General features: G+C 37.6%; 1 pseudogene; it reads left to right on the top strand.

Annotated features, from left to right (window-relative positions):
- Window positions 1-20,756: 20,756 nt before the first annotated feature.
- LOC110210819 (very long chain fatty acid elongase 6 pseudogene) lies at window positions 20,757-21,553 on the top strand (annotated as a pseudogene).
- The last annotated feature ends 274 nt before the right edge of the window (window positions 21,554-21,827 follow it).

The raw sequence follows: 21,827 nt of genomic DNA, 5'->3' as shown, positions 1-21,827 counted from the left end.
CTCCTTTCCCCTTCTCTGTTTCCATTCATTTCTCTCATATGAGTAAAATATATTTTTGAACCTAACTCTGAATGTGTGTGTGTGTACGTGTGTGTGTGAGTGCATTCTTTCTATCTTTGACTGGCTCAGAAGGGAATGAGGTTGAAGTGTCAGTTCTTCTTGTATCTACTTATGAACCTTGACTATGGGATACAATTTTTGCTTACATTACACACACATACACACACACACACACACACACACAAATACTACTACATTCCCTTTCCCTTCTTTTTTTCCATTCCTTTCATAAGTTCATCAAGATTGAACAGAACCATTCCTATGTCCTGCCTAAAAAAACTCCCTCTATGACCCCTAATGACTAGAGTTCATAGTGGAGACATTGAGCATCTTTCCATACTTAAATTTTAACAGTTGATCCTTGTTTAGTACTTTAACAGAGTTAATTCATGTTTCCTTTTCCAGGTTGCTCTTCTTTCCTGTCTCTGTACTTCCAAGTTTCTATACAGCTCCGGTGTTTTAATTAAGAATGTTTGAAGGGGCAGCTACATGGTGCAGTGGATAGAGTACTGGCCCTGAAGTCAGGAGGACCTGAGTTCAAATCCATCCTCAGACCAAACCCTCAACACTTACTAGCTCTGTGACCCTGGGCAAATCACTTAACACTAATTGCCCCCAAAAAAAGTATGTTTGGAAGTCCTCTATTTCATCAAAATTCCATTTCCCTTTATAGCGTCATATACACTTTTGCTGGTTAACTTCTTTTCTGTGATATCTTTTGCCTTCTGAAGGACTGTATCTTAAGTTTTCCACTCCTTTGTAGTGGTGGATGTTAGATCTGTGGTTGTGGGTTATAATTGTGGCTTCTCTCAACTTGAATTAGTTTTTTTTTCTGGTTGTTTGAAGTATTTTCTGAAAACACAGGACTTTGACTGTAACGTTCCTGGGAATTTTCCTGGGAATTTTCATTGGGGGACTTCTTTTAGGATGTGACCAATGGATTCTTTCTATGTCTACTTGGCCTTTTTCTAAAGGATATGGGCAGTTTTCTTTTTAAATCTATTATCTAGTTTCTTTTCTTGGTGGGTAGGGAGACAGGGAGATAGCATTCATGTAGTCCAAATATTTTTAGTTTTGTTTTTTTTTTCTCCTTGACATATTTTTGAGGTTATCTGTTTTTGCTATCAGAAACTTTGAATTTTTTTAAATGTTTTCAGTTGTTAGGTTCTGTACTCATATTTCTTGTTACTTAAAGCAGTCATTTGCTTCTATTTAGTCCATTTTAATTTTCAGGGAGCTTATTCTTTGGGCAATATTTGTACTTCCTTGGTCAAGCTGTTAATTTGTTTTCCAATTCTTTCCTCACTAGTTTCCATTTCTTTTCATTTGTTTTCCACCAATGCTCTCATTTTATTTATTAAGGAAAAAAATAAACTTTTGATTCATTTCTTTCAGGAATTTTTGTTGAATTTCTGTTTGAGGTTTGTTTTTCTATGAGCCTCTACTTGTAAATATTTTGGAGTCATTTCCTTTTGTATTATGTCTTGAAAATCCCTGTCACCATAATAGCTTTTGTATTTCTTTTTCCATTTTTTCCAGCCTACTTCTTGAGTTTTGACTAGGCCAGGCTGTGTGCACTTCGAAAGGCAAAGTCTGATCTGGACTTGTTGCCACTTTCTTTGGATTAATGAATGTTTTGTTGTTCAAGGATCTCAGGGAAAGGCTCAACCTGGGGACCTGCAAGCTTTCAGTGTTCAAAAAATAGTCTGATCTAAGACAGACTCTGATTCTTGTCCTGCTCCATTGTCTTTCCTCTGTTAATTTCTGACTTATATTTTAGTCTAACAGACAGCACAATGCTCCTAGACTCTCCCCCTATCAGATACCTAGAAAGCTCTGTTGTTTCCAAGTGAAAACATTGTAGACTCCCTTTTCATCTGGGATTCCTTTCTTTCTTTTTCAACTGTAGGCTGGGACAGATGCTGGAACTCTTAGTTTGCTGAGCTTCTAAGGTTTAAGCTACAAACCTGATGCTTGCTTCTGAACTTCCTACTTGCTCAGTACAAAGTAAAGGATTTTATATCTGCAAATGATGTGACCTTTGTGCATACAGAACACCTTTCTCAGTCCTCCATGGATCTATGAGCCAGAACTATATATAACAAAGTTGCCACTCGGCACCTTTCCCCATCACGATATGCTGGTATGGGTCTAGGACCTCTTCTTGCCTAGTACACAACATCTCCCTGGTCACTGGACTACTCCCGGTCAAGGTTCTCCTAGCCAGAGAAGTCCCAGTATCTTCACACCTCTGTCTCTCCCCTTGCCAACCTAGGTTGTACAAATTACTCACTGTCAAATTACTCAGAATTAGAACTAGTGCATTCTATATATATTTGGAGGAGTTTTGTAGAGGGGAGTACTGCTTTTTATAACTCTGCCACTTTGAGTCCCCTCTCTTATTTGAATTAGCAAAATGTGACCTGAATTGTAGTTGGAAAATTCAGCTTTCCATTACTTCAACATTTTCCCCTAAACCAAAGACTCCTTTTTTAAATACTCTTTTTTCCCACAATTTTACTACAATGATATAAAGCATGGGGTACTATACCTTCTGAAGAAAGTTTAGGTAATCCAAAGGTCAATAGACACATCTTTCCAACCATCAGGGAACAGTCAATAAATATTAATAAACACTTGCTCTAGAGCAGCTAGATGGAGCAGTGGATACCAGACCAGGCCTGGAGTCAGAAAGACTCATCTTTCTGAATTTAAATCTGGCCTCAGAAACTTATTAGCTATGTGGCCCAGGGCAAGTCATTTAACCCTGTTTGCCTTAGTTCCTCATTTGTAAAAGAAGCTAGAAAAGAAAATGGAACACCTCTCCAGTTTCTCTGCCAAGAAAACCCCAAATGGAGTCATGAAGAGTCAAACATGACTTGAAAATGACCCTGAAATACTAAATTCTAGGAGCTGGGGATACAAATACCAGCAACAACAATAACAACAAAAAATGGTTCAAGATGGTTATATTCAAATGGGTAAAGACAATACATAAAAGAAGAGCAGAAAAAGGAAGAAATAGGAGGTATCTGCATGGGGGCATGATGGTAAAGTTCAGAAAATGAGGTTAGGAGAATTCAGCAATGTACTGTGCAATAGAAGCAGCCTAAATCATGTTTTCAGAGATATCTGTAATAGGAAAAGAAAATATAGTCATTGTGTAGTCAGAGAAAAAAAAAAGCAACAAGATAACCATTGACCATACAATGTATTTCAGTTGTGCTATGCAATGTTTAGAGACAGAGATAGAAGTTTACTACCAGTTTCAGTGACTCCACTGTGGTGAAATTAAGGATAGATATGATCTTTCAACTTCTATTACACTAGAGACATTTTGAGTAAAGCCCTAACAATGGACTATGTCTTTATTGTCTAAGGGGCAGCATAAATAAACGTGGAAATGTTAATCACCAGAAGTTTGAGTGCCAGGTGAAAAAAAAAAAAAAACTGGTGGCAATAACTCATGAAGATCAACTCGTGAAAATATCTATTTATTAATGCTTGTCATCATGATTGGAGGAGGCAATGTACAAACAAATGAAATAAAAGATCTTCTTAAGTACTGAAGTAATTAATTGCCCCCTAATTTTTAAGTATTTCCTACCAACATGCCCTATACATACTTACAAAATTGTCTACTATTCTACAGAGATAAGTTTTGCTTTCCCTAACAACTTCTCATTGTTTTCTAATTTTTCATTCTTTTGGATTTGTTTTACAGTATCTTGATTTCTTATAAAGTCACTAGCTTCCAATTGCTCTATTCTAATTTTTAAGGAAGTATTTTCTCCAGTAAGCTTTTGGACTTCCTTTTCCATTTGGCCAATTTTGCTTTTTAGGGCATTCTTCTCCTCATTGGCTTTTTGGACCTCTTTTGCCATTTGGGTTAGGCTGTTTTTAAAGTGTTATTTTCTTCAGTATTTTTTTGGGTTTCCTTTAGCATCACTCTCAGTTTTTCCTCTACTTCTCTTACTTGCTTCTCAAAACCCTTTTTGAGCTCTTCCATGACCTGGGACCAATTCATATTTTTCTTGGAGGATTTGGATGTAGGAGCTCTGGCTTCATTGTCTTCTTCTGGTTTTGTGTTTTGATCTTCTTTGTCACCAAAGTAAGATAATATAGTCTGACTCTTTTGATCTTGATCATGATCCTAGGTTGCTCATGATCCCAGACAATTACTTGAGTTATAAACTCTTTGTTAAGATAGGAGTGTGTTTCCAGTGTGTAGAATATACTGTCCCAAGCTTCAGGGGTTTTCTGCAGCTGTTTTCAGAGATACTTCTAGGGACCTGTAAATTTTCAGTTCTTCCAAGGTGCTATGATTAAGGGCGAGGTGTTTACTCCTTTCCTGGCCTGTGCTCTGGTCTATAAGTGACCACAAGCATTCTTTTCTGCCTTGGAACTATGAGGAAGATTTCTTCTCCACAGCTACTACAAGCTCCACCACCCCAGCACTCCTTCTCACCCCAGGACCACCACCCAGAACTATGACCCAGATCTAAGCACAGGCAAAGCAAGAGAATCCTACACCACCAGAGAGATCCCTGCAATCCCCCTCTGAGAAGCCACTTGATTTACCCTCAGCCTGTGGTTTGGAAGCTCATGAGGTGGCCCCCTCTCCGGTCCACACTTGGGGAATGGAGCTGAGACTACAGTGCTTCTCTCTCAGCACCACAGAAAAAGATATTTCCCACTAACCTTTCAAGTTGTCTTTGGCATTTGTGGGTTGAGAGATCTGGAAACTGCCACAGCTGCCTGAAATTCAGTCCTCTGAGGCCTGCTCCAGATTTGCTGTGGCCTGAGCACACACAGCAAACTGTGCTCCTCTACCAGCTCAGCATGATATACCTTTCTGATCAAACATCCAGGTTGTCTTGAGCTGGATATTTGTTTCACTGTGTTATTTGTGGGTTCTGCTGCTTTAAAATTTGTTCAAAGCCATTTGTTATAGGTATTTCGAGGGGTTTGGGGAGAACACAAGCAAATCACTGCTTTCACACGCCATCTTGGCTCCACCCCTCTAACAATTTCTCAGTAAACTCTCTTGGCTTCCTATTGACTTCAGGAGTAAATGCAAAGTGCTGCTTTGTTCTCAAAGCCCTTCATATCCTAGTCCCCTCCTATATTTCCAGTCTTCTTCCACCTTACTCCCTAATATGTTCTCTTTAGTCCAGTGACACTGGCCTCCTGTCTGTCACACAAGCATGACATTGCATTTCTCAGGTCTGGACATTTTTTTCTGGCTATCCTTCATGCTTGGAATGCTCTCCCTAGCTCTGCTCTGACTGCTGATCTCTCTGGCTTCTTTTAAGTCACAACTACAAACTCATCTCCTACATGAAGTCTTCTCTAAAACCATTTGATTCCAGAGCTTTCTCTCTATTACATATTTCTTATTTATCCTGTGTGTAGCTTGTTTTGCCTATGTTGGTTTGCATATTATCTCCCCCATTAGATTGTGAGCTCTTTGTGATCAGAGACTGTCTTTTTCCTCTTTGTATCACCAGAGCTTAACATGGTGCCAGGTACATTGTAGGTACTTAATAAAAAATGTGATGTCTAGGCAATTTGATTTCCAATGTCTCTTCTCCCTCTTCGATTCTTCAGTCTATGATTTCCCTTTTCTTTCTTCTCACATTTTAACACAAACCAGAGATGTGTTATGTGTATATCGTAGAAAATTGTGACAAAAGGCCTTTTTTCATTGCCTTTAACTTCAAGAGAATGTTTCATTGCGGTGGAATTCTTCTGCAATAGTTATTTGGGAAGGAGATGGGAAGTTATTTGGGAAAGAATGGGGTTTTACCAGTATAGTTTTGTAGCAATAGGATGCCATGTGAATGTTTGCTTTTGTTGGATCTATTTACTATCACTAGAGGAGGTTGCCAAAGCAAGGTAACTGCAAATAATGTAATTGCAATTAAGTATTTCCAGGAGCCAACTAAACATCATCTCCTTCCAGAAACCTAAGCAAGGACTTCTGATCTAAATATAGAGAACTTCTAATTTAAATATAGAGAACTACTACATGAGGATTCTTCCATCTATGCAACTAATGGTCTTAGTAAGTTGCCCAGAGCACCAAGAATTTAAACAACTAGCCCAGGATCACACAACCACCATATGTCCAAGTCATACTGAATACCAATCTTCCTGTTGCAATGATTGTAACTCTATCCATTTTGACTTGGTCCAGCCAAGCATTTAAGTATTTAAGTTTGTTGCTAGGAGGCAGATAAATAGTTTGAGGTCAATTAGCTGCTTTCTCCTACCCTCAAAAAAGTAAAACAAAAGATTTTGAACAAAAGTATACCATACTCTTAAAAGACTAAAGATCTTAGCCACAAAACCCTTTAATTTCTTTGCTTCAAACAATCACAAATGACGATTTCCCTTCAGACTCTACTAGAAGGATCCAGGAACCCATGGCTGAGAATTCTGTGAGTAACAATAGTTCACTTTTCGTAGACCACTGGCTCCCTCCTGGACCTCTGCCAAGTATCATCCAGGGGACCATGACAAGTGGAAATAGGACTTGACAGATGTCTACACATTGGGTCCAACCCCCTCAGTGGCCACAAGTATTGAAGACCAAAAAAAGAACATCATTTCCATGTCAGAAATGGATATGGTTTTATAAATAAAAATATCGATAAAGGACATAATCTGGTACTTCAGTCTTATCTTTCCTCTATATTCCATCCAAATTGGATTACTTCTCATCTGGTCCCACCAGATAATCTTTAGTGCTCTAAGGACCACTGGGCATTTAGATCCTCAAAACATCTTTCCATAGCCTTTTGCTATTAGAATTTGAACTTCTTGAAAACAAGGGCTATCTTGATGTTCTGTTTGTAGACCCAACACTTAATACAGTGTATTTTACTGTGTTTTTAATAACTAGTAAATAAGTTCATTCATTCATTCATTCATTCATTTTTTCAATAATATGGGTTGGATGCAATTTGTGCACATGAATTGCATTGAGCTGTGGACAGGAACCATGTCTAAAATGTTCTCATTGTGTTTGTTCAACCTCAAGCAAATAATTAGGTTGAAAGGAGGTAACAGATTGCTCAGAATCCCCTAGAATAGAATATGGCAGAGTATTGGCTATTGAAACTCACCCAAGCTCTTACATTATGTTAAATAAAATGATTAGCCCTGAAAAATTCCTGATTCTTTACTACTTCCAAAAAGAATTATCTTGAGAATTATTAGAAAGAGAAATATTTTCTAGTTGTTGTGTTGTTTGCACCTGCTCTTTTCTCATTTTTATTATGATTGCCGTTGCTAGGAACTACAGAGTTAGACCAAAGTATACTCTTGCCACTGTAACTGAGGTTATAGGATAAGTGCTATACCTGGTCCAGAGCACAGATGGACTGGTGTGGCTTTGACCTGTGGATCAACTATGAAAATATTCCTCACAGGCTCACCTGAAAACAACAAAACCATTTGTAGTATCTCCTCAAGAGCCATCTGGCAGTGATATTTTGGCTGTATCTCCCGAACCACAAGAAAAAGGACACAATAATTCTGTTCTGGCCACTGAAAATGCTGAACTAGAAAGACCTGATATTTATATACTCATCAGTATAACAAAATATGGGTTGGTGAAAAGAAAAAGGGAAATAAAATTGGTATAATCTTTGAACCTTGCTTGCTGGTTAAAAGATGAGGCCAGTTAGTAGGAGAGCAGTGTATACATGTCTAAGAATATCCACATGTATGTGGGTATTTATGTATGCATGTCAAAATGTGCTATGGTGGGGCAGCTGGGTGGCACAGTAGACAGAGCACCGGCCTTGAAGTCAGGAGGACCTGAGTTCAAATTGGGCCTCAAATCAAACACTCAACACTTACTAGCTGTGTGATCCTGGGCAAGTCACTTAACACCAATTGCCTTAAAAAAAAGTGCTTTGGTGCTAAACTAATGATTTTATTTCCATAAAGTTCATGTTAATATTTTATATATACCTTTTACATCCCCCATTTTTATGCTACTGTGATTGCTAGGAGGAGGTTTTCACCAGAATAGTTTTGTATTAATTATCTCACAAGCACAGGCCTTTTCATCAATTTCTTATTTAGGGATATCTTTTGGAATAGACAGCATTCACAGTACACCTAAGGTATACTAGTATTCAATGGTAAAAAATAAATTAGATGGTGTATTTTACCACTAATTCATCAAAATAAGATATGCTTGTTCTGAATTAATAAACTCGCCTGGCTCCAGAATCTCCCTACATCCTCAAATCCAACATGAAGTTTAACACAAAATTATATTTGGTACTGAGTTATTTTACAAAATGATAAGTTGGAACAAATTGGGGGTTCTTAACTTGTTGTTTGCCACAGACCCTTTCAACCATCTAGTGAAGTCTAGGAAGACTTTCTTAGCATATTTTAAAATGTATAAAATTAAATAAATAATATTGCTAGAAAATAAATTATATTTAAATATTGTTATAAACATTTAAGAAAACAAAACCACTTTATGAAATTCAAGTAAAGAACCTCCATACAAGATAATCTAGTCCCTTTTAGATATGAATATTGTGCCCTATCATCCTCTAATGGAGATATAGGTTCTGTCCTTTGTCTCTAATGCTGGCATTTAGACTTTATTTAATCCTCACATGTAGGCAAAGCCTTGATCACCTCAGGAAACAATTTTGTTCCTTCCTAGATGAGAGCAATACTAAAAGTTTTGGTTCATTTATCCAAATTTCATGGATTCAGTTCCATTCAAGAAATATTCATTGAACATTTACTATGCTCCAGGAACTGTGTTTGGCCCTAAGGACTGTTTTCTCTTCAACTGAATCTCACTACCTGGTTTCCCCAAGCCTGCCTATGGAATTCTTGGACAATAAAATCCTGATTATTTGGAGCACCAATGACTCTCTGTCAGTTGGACTTACACTGACCACCTTATGTGAATAAATTTGGATACACATTCTACTAGATATATTCTTTTTAGACATTGATTAAGCTAAAATGATGTTTTACTGTAAGTTCTTGATTGGTTAGTGTCTGAACTAGCCCATTATTTCAGACATAACCCAGCCATGTTTCACTTTACTCCATGATCATCTTCTCACCATCCACCTTGCTAAACAGACAGGAGATCATGCCCTAAATGGCAAACTTTATGGCTCTGGAGCTCCTGTACTATACCTTCTCTTTCCCCGCAGCTCAGCCTTGATATTCATTTCTAGGACCGTGAACAAATCAATTCCAGGCTGTGCCAATATACTCCCTTGTAGCTCTACCTAACATCATTGTGACTTTCCAAATAAGAACATGCCTTTCTGGACATATCCCCCTATATATGTTGCCTCCTCTTATTAGAATGCAAGGATCAGGCCTGTCTTTGTTTTTCTCTCCAGGGTTTATCCCAATATTTGGCTAACAAACCTTAAAGATTTTTTCTTCATTTCTTCAATAATTACAGTTGAGAATTGGATTGGCAATGAAATGCTACATTTAGATGCTTTCTCAGACTCCTTCCAACATGGAGATTATCTAACTGCATGAGGGAGCCGCTGAACATCTCTTTTGTTCATAAATTGACTTCAATAGGTATCAGGGTATAGAAGAGTCTGGTGTGCTATGGTCCATGGGGTCATGAAGAGAAGGATGCCACTGAATGACTAAAGAAAAACAGAATCAGGAGCTGATCTCAAAATTTCAGACTTACTTTATAAAGTCATTTCCTTATATTCCCATCTCAGGAATGAGAAATCTCTGTTCTGCTTCAGTATTTAACAATCTATCCTCCTTTGAGGCTTACGTAATCTAGAAGTATCACCCAATCTATATTCCAGTGGCTGATATCTTCTAGTTCTCAGGATATTACTCCCATTTTTCACTGAGTTTAGAGCCTTATTAAAGTCTCTCTCTCCACCCTAATCCCTTCCTTTATACTAGGTAGCTTCAAGACACATGCTTATATCCCCTCAAATAGTTTAACTTTCTAGACCTGCATCTTTTCAACTCCAATGACCTTGACTTCACCTAAGCAAAACATCAGTTTTCCACTAATTCCACATACGAGAAGTTTTCAATTCTTTTTATCTCAATATTTTAGTTTCCCGTGTACCCTATGCCTCACCCCTCTATTCCTATTCTACTTTCTCAACATAACTTTTAATTTTACCAACTCTTACTGTGTTCTGAGGCCATTGCCTAGACTCTAGCAATACTGCCTTCAATTCTAAATCTGAAGTATGTGGTGAACCAGTATAACGCTACATTAGATTCTAGATTTGAACCTTTTGTGTCCTTATTCTATAAAGCCTCAATGAACTGTAGCTATGAATTATTTTCAACATCAACTTCCTTCACATTTACTCAAGTGGTCAGTCTATAAAGATTCATTAAATACCAGTTTATGCTCTATGTTGAAGAGCATCTAGATGGCACAGTGAATAGAATTCTGGGCCTTGAGTCCTGAAGTCCTGAATTTAAATCTGGCCTTGATAGTTGTGTGACCCTGATCAAGTCACTCAACCCTTATTTGCCTCAATGTACTTATCTGTAAAATAATAATGCTGAGCATATAAAATGAGATATTTGCAAAACAATTAGCATATTGCCTGACATATAGTAAGTGCTATATAATTGCTAGCTATTATCATACAAGTTATCATGCTGAGTTCTATAGAAAAAAAAAGTCAAGAGATATGCTGTGCTCTAAAGGAAAGTATTGTCTAAAGGAAGAGCATAACATGTAAATAAGTGTGTATCATCTACATAAAGGATAAATTGGAGATAATGAAAAAAAAAACAGATAGCCTTAAAATGAATGGAGAACAGGAAAGGCTTAGTGTGGAAGGTGAGACTTTAGTTGGGATTTGAGGGAAGCCAGGAAGTACAGAGGATCAAGGAGGAGAGCATTCCAGACATGAGGAACACCCAGTTAAAATGTCCAGTTTTGGGAGGTGGAGTTGCTTCTTCAAGGAATAGCAAGGAGTTTAGTGTAAATAGATCATGGAATAGCTGGGGAGTGAGTGATAAGATGTAAGAAAATTGTTAAAATGGAGGGAACTTTTTTTTGTATTTTGTAAAGAAACAATAGGGGTTAAATCACTTGCCCAGGATTACACAGCTAAGAAGTATTTGAGGCTGGATTTGAATAAAAGTCCTCTTGACTCCAGGGTCGATTCTCTATCCACTGTGCCACCTAGTTCCCAGGAGGTCATAAATTATGAAAGGTTTGAATGTCAAGCAGAGTTTTTTAAATTTGTTACTGGAGACACTGGTGTTTATTGAGTGTGGGGAGGAAAGGTATGATGGTCAGATTTGCATTTTATTTAGAAAAATCACTAAAGTCTGAGTGTAGGATGGACTGAAGAGTGGAAAGAATTGCAGTAGAGTAACCAACCAACAGAGCCAGAGGAATCCACCAAACTGTGTTAACCTGTTCAAGTACAAATTTATGGTGTAAAATTTCAAGTGGGGCTTCATTTTAGCAAGACAATTGCTCTCTTAATTGAATCTTTATCCCACTCACCACAGTGATTTTTCTAAATTTTATCAAGACTCTTGGAGAGGAAGGAGCCAAGATGGTGGAGTCAAAGAGGTGACTTGCTTGAGCTCTCCCCCAAACCCATCCAAATACCTGTAAAAATGGCTCTAAACAAATTCTGAAGCAGCAGAACCCACAAAAAGACAGAGTGAAAAAAATGTCCAGCCCAAAACAACCTAAATGGTGGATCGGAAATGTATATCATGCTGGGCAGGGAGAGGAACATAGTTCACTGTGGGCCTGTGGGAAAAACAGGCCTCAGCAAACCTGGAGCAAGACTCAGAGGACTGAATCACAGGCAGCTGTGGCAGCTTCCATACTTCTTAACATAAAAATGCCAAAGACAAATTCAAAGGTCAGTAGCAAAAGTCTGTGACCACAGTTAGACAGTTAGACCACAGTCTCAGTTGGAGACACAGTCCCAGCACAGTCTGGGGGTGTTGGCTGCTTCCAGAGCTTCTTCCCCACAGATTGAAGGGGAATAGAGTGACTGATCAGAGGTGAAATGCAGTAATCTATTTGCTGGTGCTGAGGCAGGATTATCTTGCTTTGCCTGTGCTTGGACATGGTTCACTGTTCTGAGTGGCGATCCTGGGGAAAGGAGGAGTGCTGGCTTGGTGGAGCTTGTAGAGGTGGTTATGAGAGAATCCTCCTCACTGTTAAAAGGCAGAAAAGGGTGCTTATGATCACTCATAGACCAGAGCACAGGCCAGAAAAGGAGTAAACACCTCACCCTTGATCATACCACCTTGGAAGAACTGAAAACTTAGAGGTCCCTAGAAGTGTCTCTGAAAATAGCTACAGAAAGCCCCTGAAGCTAGGAACAGTACATTGTCCACACCAAAAGCAGACCTCTACCTTAACAAACAGTTTAAAACTCAAGTAATTGGCTGGGATCATGAGCAAATTGTGCAAACAAAAAAAAAACAGAAAAAAAAGAAGTCAGACCATGGAATCTTTCTTTGGTGAAAAAGAAGATCAAAACATACAACCAGAAAAAGACAACAAAGTCAAAGCTCCTACATCCAAAGCCTCCGAGAAAAATATGAATTGGTCCCAGACCCTGGAAGGGCTCAAAAAGCATTTTGAGAAGCAGGTGAGACAAGTAGAGGAAAAAATGGGAAGAGAAATGAGAGTGATGAAAGAAAATCATGCAAAACTAGTCAACAGCTTGCTGAAGGAGACTTAAAAAATATTGAAGAAAATAACACCTTAAAAAAAAAGCCTAACTCAAATGGCAAAAGAGGTCCAAAAAGCCAATAAGGAGAAGAATGCCTTCAAGAGCAGAATTGGCCAAGTGGGAAAGGAAGTCCAAAAGCTCACTGGAGCAATTGTCAGCTAATGACTTTGTGAGAAATCAAGACATTGTAAAACAAAACCAAAAGAATGACAAAATAGAAGTCATTGTGAAATATTTCAATGGAAAAACAACTGCCTGGAAGATAGATCCAGGAGAGATAACTTAAAAATTATTGGGCTATTTCAAAGATATGATCAAAAAAAAAAAAAAGCCTAGACATCATCTTTCAAGAAATTATCAAGGAAAACTGTCCTGGTATTCTACAACTAGAGGGCAAAGTAAAAATGGAAAGAAATCACCAGTCACTTCCTGAAAGAGATCCCCAAAGGAAAACTCCTAGGAATGTTAAAGCCAAATTCCAGAGTCCCCAGGTCAAGGAGAAAATATTGCAAGCAGCAAGTAAAAAATTATTCAAGTATTGTGGAAACACGATCAGGATAACACAGGATTTAGCAGCTCCTACATTAAGGAACTACAGGGTTGAAATATGATATTCTGGAGGTCAAAGAAGATAGGATTGCAGCCAAGAATCACCTACTCAACAAAATTGAGTATAATCCTTCAGAGGAAAAAAATAGAAATTCAGTGAAATAGAGGACTTTCAAGCACTCTTAATGAAAAGACCAGAGCTGAATAGACAATTTGACTTTAAAATACAAGACTAAAGAGAAGCATGAAGAAGGAAACAGGAAAGAGAAATCGTAAGAGACTTATTAAGGTTGAACTGTTTACATTCATGTTAGGAAAGATGATATTTCTAACTTATGAGACCTTTGTCAGTATTAGGGTACTTGGAGGGGAAAAAAAAAATCACATATACAGGTAGATTGATAGATAAAGGACTTGAAGATGAAGTGGTGATATCTGGAGAATAAAATTAAGTGGTGAGAGAGGATTATCCTGAAAGAAGGAGAAAGGGAGAGGTAGAATGATGTGCATTATCTCATATAAAACAGACCAAAAAAAGGCTTTTACAGTGGATAGTAAGAGGAGGAACATGAGAGGGAATGAGTGAATCTTATTCTCATAGTATTTGAGTTAAGGACAGAATAACATACATACTCAATTGGGTATGGATAGCTGTCTTACCCTACAGAAAAATAGGAGGGAAGGGGATGCAAGAGAGCAAGGGGATGATAGAGGGGAGGGCAGATTGGAAGAGGGGGTAATCAGAAGGAAACCCTTATAAGGAGGGAGAGGCCCAAAAGAGAGAACAGAATAATTTGAGGAGTAGGATAGGATAAAAGGAAATATAGTTAGTTTTCCACAGCAGGACTACTATGGAAGTATTTTACATAACTATGCAAGTATAACCTGTATTAATTTGCTTGCCTTCTCAATGAGGGTGGGTGAGGGGGGAGGAAGGGAGAAAATGTGGAACCCAAAGTTTTAAAAAGAAATGTTAAAAAAAAAACTGTTTTCCCATGCACCTGGCAAATAAGATATACAGGCAATGGGGTATAAAAATCTGTCCTTCCCTACAGGAGAAATAGAGGGGGAAGGGGCTAAGGGAATAAGGAGGATAGAAGGGAAGACAGGTTAGCGGAAAGATTATTCAGAAGGCATGCTATTTTTGGGGTGGGGGAGAGATGAGTTTGGGAGAAAATTTGGAACTCAAAATCTTCTGGAAGTGAATGTTGAAAACTAAAAATAAATAAATTAATAAATAAAATTTTTAAAAGCCTGTAAAAAATAAAGAAAAAATTTGTATAAAAAAAAGGAGTTGGGGCAGCTAGGTGGCACAGTGGATAGAGCACTGGCCCTGAAGTCTGGAGGACCTGAGTTCAAATCCGGCCTCAAACCAAGCACTTGACACTTACTACCTGTGTGACCCTGGGCAAGTCACTTAACCCCAATTGCCAAAAAAAAATATCAGGGGATAAAAAAGAGAGCCAAATTTTCTATTCAGCTCTGGTCTTTCTGTCAGGAGTCCTTGAAAGTCCTCTTTTTCATTAAATGTTCATTCACTTTTCCCCTTTATGAATTACACTCGGTTTTATTATTGGTTTTAATCCTAGCTCTTTTGTCTCCTGGCATATCATATTCCAAGACCTTCACCTTTTTCATGTGCTAGCTGCTGTGTTCTGTGTGATCCTGAATGTGGGTCAATGTCCTTTCTCTCTGGATGGTTGAAATATTTTCTCTTTGGCCTGGAAGTTCTGGAATTTGGCTATAATATTCCTAGGAGTTTCCATTTTATGATTTCTTTCAGGAAATGATCAGTAATTTTTTTTTCTATATCTTTTTTGCCTTCCCATTTTTGGATATCTGGGCAGTTTTCCTAATAATTCCTTGAAATGTGATGTCTAGGTTCCTCCATTGAATGTGAATTTTTCAGGCCATCAAAAAATTTTAAATTATCTCTCCTTAATCTATTTTTCAGGTCAATTGTTTTTCCAATGAGATCTTTCACATTTTCTTTTTTTCCCATTTATTTGACTTTCTTTTATTTTTTCTTGATGTCTGTAGCCATTATCTTCCATTCAATTCTAATTTTTAAGATTTTTTTTTCTTCAGTGAGCCTTTGTACCTCTTTTTCTATTTGTCCAATTCTGCTTTTTAGGGAGTTATTTTCATCACTTAATATTTGGACCTTTTTTCCCCTCAATTTGGCCGATTGTATTTTTTAAGGTGTTATTTTCTTCTTTTGCTTGGCTCTTTTACCAGGTTATTGTTTTCATAATTTTCTTCATTTGCTTTCATTTATTTTCCTAATGTATTATGTACCACTCATCTGATTTTGAAAATCTTTTTTTTGTTTTACTCTCCCAGAAATTCTTGTTAGAGTTGTGTCCAATTCACATTTTGCTTTGAGACTTTACTTGTAGTCATTTTGACTTCATTGTCTTCTTCTAAGTTTGTGTTTTGATTTTTTCTGTCACCATAGTAGCTTTTTATGGTCAGGTTCTGTTTTGGTTTCTTGCTCATTTTTTTCCTACCCCTATTTCTTGATTTTCAACTTTCTTAATACAGGGCTGTGTTCCAAGCACTAGGGATGTACACTGTCTCAAGCTTCAGGTTTCTTCACAAAGCTATTTTCAGAGCCAGTTCTACATGTTTTGGATATTTCTAGGGTTGTGTGATCTAGGGAAAGATGTAGTCACTTCTCTTTTTGTCTGAACTCTGGTTCTTACCCAGGAAGATATCCTGATCCTTGGGGTTGCAATCTGTACTTCTCCTTAGGGCCCTCTTCCACTGGTACTGTAAACAGTATTGTTCCTCAGTGTCACTGATCTTGTGGGGCTAGAAGTGATAGTGCCCCTCAGGGATTCCATTCCCTCTTGACTAAAAATGTTCTTCTTTGCCCTTGAACTATGATCCATAAGTTGGTATAGGTAATCAAATTGCCAAAGACAATCTGGTTTTATGTCCAGCACTAACACAGAGGCACTTTTTAATCTAATCTATAACCAGGCCTCCTTATTGTCTCTGGCTTGAGAGCTACCAACGCTGTGGCTGCTTTTGTCATTTCTACCTAGTCTCACCACTGGTGCTACATTACAGATGGTCACGGCCAGACTTTCCTCCTATGTTACTTGGAACTGTAAGACTGCCTTAGTGTGAACTTTTGTTGGATCTGCCATCTTAGAATTCAATTTGAGATGTTATTTTGAAGTTGTTTTGAGGGTAATCTTATGAATGCTCATCTGAGTGCTTTCTGTGCTTCATCATCTTGGCTCCACTCCTGGAAGACTGTGTGTTTTTTTTTAAAGATAATCGTGAGGCAGGGCACTCATATTAGGATAATAAGAAAAGTATTTTTTCTGTGCTTGAGTTCTGGAGTTGAGTGTTGAAGGAAGAGAGGGATTATATAAAGCAGAAGTGAACAAAAGAACGTACTACTATTATGAGGTTCATCCAGCATAAAGAGAGAAAGAAAATGGAGTATTTTTTGAAAGTAATAGATAAAAGGGCAGTTTGGCTACATCACAGAATACAGAATGGGAATAATGTCCAATGAGGCTAGAAAAATAGCTTGGGGTCAAATTGTGAAAGTCTTTTTAAAAGCTAAACACTTTATATTTTATCCTAAATAATAGGGGGAACCACTGGAGTTTACTAAACAGATGGATGAAATAGTCTGTGCTTATCAAAACATATTGTAGCAGATAGTTCAAGGTGAACTTGAGTAGAGAAAATTGTGGCAAGGAGAACAATTAGGAAGCCATTGAAATAATTCTGGTAAAAGGTAATTAGAGCCTGAGCTAAAATGATGAAAATGTATAGTGGAAGTAGAAACGACATTGTTTAGCAACTAATTATGTATATCAGGTTATGGAGATTGAGAAGTTGAGGATGATGTTGAAGTTTCAAACCTGGGATCCTAGAAGAGTGGGGGTATCTTTGACAGAACTGTGGTAATACGGTACAGTTCGGTTTAGGGCAAAGGATAGTGAGTTCTGCTGTGTACATATTGAGTTTGTGATGTCTCCAGCACATTAAGATTGAATTGTGCAAAAGGCAATTATTGATGCAGCACTGAAGCTCGGGATAGCAACTGATCCTTTATATTTGGCACATGTGAAGTAAACCTCAGTCTCTTTACTTGGAGATGATAAAGAGCCTGCTTCTGAGAGTTGTGTTGATGTATACTTGAAGTGATTTGGAACGACTGTGGTACATGAATAGACATTTTGTAACTAGTTCCATGATACCAGGTGTAGATTAAGAGGCTTTTTGACCAAAGAGGCATTTGAAAAGACAGAGACAATTTCTGTCATCTCTCATCTCAGTTCTTTCTGCTGATCTCTTCATAGATAAACTCCTTTGCTCTTGGTATCTGATAATAGTGATATAAGGTGAGAGGATTTGGGTAGTGGGAGTTCTCCCTGTTAAGGTCATGTGGCCCATAAAAATTGACTTCAGTCCTTGGCTTCTGGGTGTTTTTTTTTTTTCCTTGATGGTATATGAACCTCTGTTTCTGTGAAAATTAAATGGTAAGTAGGAGAAGCCAACAGAATACGGGAATTGCAGTTCAGTCAGGGTTTTGCAGATATCCCACGGCTGATCAATTCTGTGTACATACTGACTGTCCCTGAGTGTTAAGGGAGAAAGTATATATGTGTGTGTGCACGTATAAACACAAATATACACATATATACATGCATATATGTATATCTGTGTGTGTGTATATATATATATATATATATATATATATATATATACATCTATATACACAAAAAACATACATCAGTATATAATTGTTATTTCTTTGAAATATCTTCTTATAAAAAAAATTGATATTATAAAATGGAACTGGGTTGATGGCTTACATTGTGTGGGCACCCAGACAGAGAAGCAGGACCACTTGGGGTTTGAGCAAATGGCAGTAGAGAAGAAATACCCAACAAACATTTCTCAGGGTACCTTAGAAACCTGAGGGTAAGCTGTAGGCAACTCGGCTTTGTGAAAGCTTTCCATATTTGAAAAATCACAATTCCCTGATTTAAGAAAATTCAGCATTTATTAATCATAACTAAGGACCAAACACTGTGCTAGACACTGAGGACTTAAAGATAAAACAGAAATGTTCCCTGCCCTCAAGGATCTTAATTCTCACTAAAAAATACATGACTCAAATACTTTTTATATTGATCACTTTAAAGATCTAATTCAAAAATCTCTTTTTATAGGTGAGAAAACTGAGATCCAGAGAACTGAAGGAACTTATCTAAACTACACAGCTAAAAACCCAGGCCTTTTGACTTCACACTCTCCATTACAATTAAAACTACTAAACTGTGTTTCCTCTCCAGTACCACTGCTAAAACGAATGATCATTCACATTAAACAGAGATTCACTGCAGGATTTCTTTAAATGGTTACTTTCTTTGGTACGTGTTTAAAATGATGTTATTTACAGAAATAAATTTTTAAACTTATTTAATCTTCTATATCTCCCAGTTTCATGTAAAAATAATTTTAACATGCTTTTATTTTCCTAATTTTGAGCTTCACATTCTCTCCCTATCCCTTTCCCCTCTCCATTGAGAAGGCAAGCAGTTTGATATAGGTTGCATGTGTCATCATAAAAAACACATTTTGATGTAAATCATTCTGTGAAAGAAAACACAGACCAAAAAAAAGACAGCAAAAAGAAAGTAAAGAAAAAGTATCTTTGATCCACATTCAGGCTCTACCAAGTCTTTTTCTGGAGATGTATAGCACTTTTCATCATAAGTCCTACAGAAATGTCTTGGATAATTGTATTGCTGAGAATAGCTAAGTTATTCATAATAAATCATCATGCAATATTGCTGTTATTGTGTACAATATTGCCCTGGTTCTGCTCATTTCACTTTGTATTAATTCATGTAAACATCTTTTCATGTTTTTGCTTTTTTTTTTTTTCCTGAAAGCATCCTACCTGTCATTCCTTGACAATCCTATACAACAGCTTGGTCAGCCATTCCCCACTTGATGGATATCCCCTCAATTTCTAATTCTTTCCCACCACTAGAAAAGCTGCTATAAGTATTTTTTTACATATAGATCCTTTTACTTATTTTTTTTTATCTCTTTGGAATACAGACCTGTTAATTGTATTTAGTCAAAGGGTATGCATCATTTTATAGCACTTTGGGCATAGTTCCGAATTGCTCCCCAGAATGGTTAAATAAGTGTACAACTTCACCGACAATACATTAGTTTTTTTTTTTAATTTTCCCACATCCCCTCCAACATTTCTCATTTTACTTTTCTGTTATATTAGTCTGACAGGTATGAGGTAGTAGCTCAGAATTGTTTTAATTTGCATTTCTCTCATCAATAGCGATTTAAAGCATTTTTTCTTTTGACTATAGATAGCTTTGATTACTTTGTCTGAAAACTGCCCGTCGATGTCCTTTGACCATTTATAAATTGAGCAATGCCTCTTATTTCTACAAATTTGACTCCATTTTCTATATGTTTGAGAAATGAAGTCTTTATCAGAGAAATTCACTGTGAATTTATTTCAAAGTATCGCTTAGCAACTTTGTATTTCCCACCTTCCTGTTTTCTCTCTGTTTATCCTACTCTCTCTCCTTTTACTCTGTCCATTTTTAAAAGTGTTTTGCTTGGCTTTTACCTCCCTCAAACTACCTACCATTCTATAAGTCACCCGCCGTTCTCCTATCCCCTTCACTTCCTACTTTTCTGTGTGTATATTATTCCTCTTTGAGCCAGTTCAATGAGAGTAAGGTTCCTGTGTTTCCCTCCACTGCAAAATCTCTTTTGGGCCTTTTTTATGTCAGACAATTTATCCCATTCTAACTCTGCCTTTCCCCTTCTCCCAGTGCATTCTTCTTTCTCATGCCTTATTTTATTTTTTTTTTTTTTTGATAATCATGCTATCACATTCAATTCACAACTTTGCTTTCTATCTCTACTCCTTCTAACTACCCTAATAATGAGAAAGCTCTTAGGAGGTATGAATATATTTTTCCATTCCAGGAATATAAACTGTTCAACCTTAATAAGTCCCTTTATTATTTCTCTTTCTGTTTACCTCTTCATGTTTCTCTTCAGTCTTGTATTTGAAAGTCAAATTTTCTATGCATCTCTGGTCATTTCATCAAGAATGCTTGAGGCACTAAGACTGCAAGACATTCATTTCCTCCTACGGTTGATGCAGAAGCAGAGAGAGGAGGAGAACCCCAGACACAGGAGAAGGAGAATAGGAAGAACAGGAAAAAGCAATGCTAAATCCCGGATACAGCTGAGAGAGACACAGAGGCTGCACAGGGAGGGAGAGAAATAGGGCGGTGGGTGGGGGAAGGACCGCAGAGAGTACTAGAAAGGGGGGAAAAATGCTTTTTGCAGATAATTTACATATTTTTGTATAGAATTCACAGGGACTCAGAAGCAGTTCCAATGAACATATCGGTGTTGACTTTGCAAGAATATGAATTTGAAAAGCAATTCAACGAGAATGAAGCCATCCAGTGGAGGCAAGAGAACTGGTAGAAATCATTCTTGTTTTCAGCTCTGTATGCTGCCTTTATATTTGGTGGTCCACACCTAATGAACAAACGGGCAAGTTTGAGCTGAGGAAGCCACCTGTGCCATGGTCTCTGAGCCTTTCAGTCTTCAGTATATTTGGTACTTTTCGAACTGGTGCTTATCTGGTGTACATTTTGATGACCAAAGGCCTGAAGCAGTCAGTTTGTGACCAGAGTTTTTACAGTGGACCTGGAAGCAAATTTTGGGGGTATGCATTTGTATTAAGCAAGGCACCTGAGCTTGGAGATACAATATTCATTATTCTTTGAAAACAGAAACTCATCTTCCTGCATTGGTAAAACCGTATCACTGTGCTGCTCTATTCTTGGTACTCTTACAAGGACATGGTTGCTGGAGGTGGTTGGTTCATGACCATGAACTATGGAGTGCATGCAGTAATGTACTCCTACTATGCCTTGAGGATGGGGGGCTTTCGGGTCTTGCAAAGTTCACCATGTTCATTACCTTGTCCCAGAACACACAAATGGTGATGGGATGTATAATTAACTATCTAGTATTTTCCTGGATGCAGCAGGACCAGTGCCACTCTCACATTCAGAACATCATCTGGTCCTCACTTATGTACCTCAGCTACTTTGTGTGCTTCTGTCATTTTTTTCTTCGAAGCCTACATCGGCAAAATGTGGAAAATCAGGAAGGCTGAATAGTGTTGGAACTGAGAAGGAAGCCATAGCTCAGGGTCACCAAGAAAAAAAAAACTAGACAAAAGAAAATGACACAAGGAATCATATATATGGTACAGCTAAAAGTAATATTAATAATTAAAAACAAAAGTTGATAGCTTAGGGGTAACTAGGTTGATCTAACCCAGTAAATTTATGATCCTTTTATGGTGAGGACTCGCTGAGTTCAACTCCATCTCAAAGGACTGCTGCCGAGACACCATCCCTCTTGTACCCGTCAACTCTAGGAGAAAAAATG

This window comes from Phascolarctos cinereus, unplaced genomic scaffold, assembly GCF_003287225.1.
Source record: "Phascolarctos cinereus isolate Bilbo 61053 unplaced genomic scaffold, phaCin_HiC Scaffold_726;HRSCAF=1367, whole genome shotgun sequence".
NCBI lineage: Eukaryota > Metazoa > Chordata > Mammalia > Diprotodontia > Phascolarctidae > Phascolarctos > Phascolarctos cinereus.
Note: the sequence above shows the minus strand (reverse complement) of the source record. Positions and strands in the feature narration are given on the sequence as shown.